The sequence below is a fragment of the Balaenoptera musculus genome, chromosome 18 (genome assembly GCF_009873245.2).
Source record: "Balaenoptera musculus isolate JJ_BM4_2016_0621 chromosome 18, mBalMus1.pri.v3, whole genome shotgun sequence".
Classification (NCBI taxonomy): Eukaryota; Metazoa; Chordata; class Mammalia; order Artiodactyla; family Balaenopteridae; genus Balaenoptera; species Balaenoptera musculus.
The window spans coordinates 53241983-53244121 of record NC_045802.1 but is presented as its reverse complement, the minus strand read 5'-3'; the positions used below and the strand labels follow the sequence as shown (position 1 = coordinate 53244121).

Sequence of the window (2139 nt, the reverse complement as noted above, 5' to 3'; positions counted from 1 at the left end):
TAGTACTCTCATTTTTCATAGTTCACAGGCAGATACTGACAAATAAAAAATTAAAAGGACCCAGACACATCATGTCTAAAAGTCAAGAGACTGGGTTCTCAGAGGAGGATGTATGTTCCTTATTCTCTAGATTTTGAGAATAAGCTGAGACAATCATTTTTCTCTTCCTGATTTATGAGAACTGAGTCAAAGGTATGGACTAACACTTTCTCAGGTCACATTGGTCTCTGCAATTCTGTGTTCTGCGTTGACTGCCTCTTCTAACCAAACCTTCCATCATACGTAACTAGACTGGCATAGTTACTTGAAGGAATAAAAGTTCCTGATGACTTTTCAGGATAGATCTCGGATAGAACATGTGATAGAATTCTTCACACCATCCCATTCTTTTAAAGTTCCTGATGAGAATTGCTTTAAAACTAGCAGAGGCTATAATGGGAACAGAGTCAGCTGGCCTTGAGAGAACTTTTGTACTCATTGGTTTGATTCTTGGCTTCCTCAACTCTTAGTGTATCCTGAGATGACCGGACAGACTTGACACGGCGTCCTAAACGAAGAGCTACACTCTCTGGGGTTGTCAGGAGTCAGCAATATTTCTGACTCAGTACTGTTTCATATCAGATTTGCATATGTTACACTTTACCCTTGGTATAGATCACCCTTCAAATAAAATAGCGATTATTAAATACTCTGGTGCTTTCCGGAATTAATATTGAACAACTATGCTTGCCTACAGTTCTTGAGTTTGACCGACTCAACTTCAGTATATGTACATGTTTTTATTAAAGGAATAATATTTTTGCAAATGTTAAACCAGTTCATTTAAATGGTTTCCCTCAAGTAAAATTTCCTTTGTGTAGTTTCAAGCTTAGCACTTCAGGATAGGACAGAACAGGGGCCTGATCCTATGACAAAGTAATGGGCTTGAAAGGCAGCCTCTAGGGAGAGCAGCGCTGGGAATGTTTAAATCCCTACTTCACCTGCTTCCTGCTACAGCACCCCTCCCTGCACACGGGCACACACTAGTCTTAACATTTCAACAACAGCACCAGGAATACCTCCATCATGAGGTCCTCCAAATTTGTAGAGACAATCTCCACGTTTACTTGTTAAGGCTTAGCCTAGAGGCTGGCATTTGGGAAAAGTTTTCAATTAGCAATAATCGCGCCTCGGATAAACCTCATTGGCTACGATACTGCCACTGCGCAAAGCTTGAGGCTGGCATTTGGAAGAAGGGAAATAGCATAAAGGGGAAAAAAACATTCTTTCCATTCCAGGGGATTATGGGAAGAGAAAGAGAAGAAACATTAGCCTTCGGAAACATATTTGCGGTCCCTCATATTTTGGTTTTAAGTAGCATCCCATTCTCACTGTTGAAAATGTATTATTTGAGATAGCACCTAATAGGCAAGAGCTGAGCTGGTTCTGCCTGTACTTCATGCGGTACGAAAAGCGCAACGCGAAGAAAGGATAAACACACGTGGAAAGTTAGAGCAGTGTACACACCTCGCACTCATAGATTGTGTTGCTTTTAGATTTGGAGAGTTTAGATTCTCTCTGGGCGTCCTTCAGATGGACCTTAGCAGGTACTGATAGACCTTAGGGAAATCTTGGGGTTCACTCTTTAACCCCCAGCCATCTAGAGAAAACGGATAAGATTAGAACACCAAGTAAACTCCTGAAACTTTTATCTACCTAGTTCATTTCCAGTGAGCTGGACCCTCCAATGAATTTCTGAACTTGTTGGCATAGCAGCGGTGCCCACAGCTAGAATCAATGGCTCCCATCTCTGGCTGTGCATTACAATAACCTGACGAGCTCCAAAAGCCACCCCAGCCCAGGCCCAAACTGAGACCCATGAAACCAGCATCTTCTGGGGGTGGGGCCTTGGCACCAGTCCTTTTAAAAATCTCTCCAGGTAATTACAACATGCAACCTGGGCCAAGGATGACTTAGTTAGCTGCAAATTACTGCTGTCCAACAGCGGCAAGCAATTTTCCTTCATGGGCCTCTTCCTGAATCAGCTATACGTAATTTTATTTGTTATCACTCAGGAAGATTTAAGCACAGAAGTATATTTCCTTTACAGAAGGATATATTGTCCATTTTATTTTATGTTAAAGGAGCGAAATTATGACA

At 41.7% G+C, this 2139-nt stretch overlaps 1 pseudogene; it reads right to left on the bottom strand.

Moving 5' to 3' along the window:
• Nucleotides 1–1081: 1081 nt before the first annotated feature.
• LOC118884458 lies at nucleotides 1082–1213 on the bottom strand (annotated as a pseudogene).
• Between the last annotated feature and the right edge of the window lie 926 nt (nucleotides 1214–2139).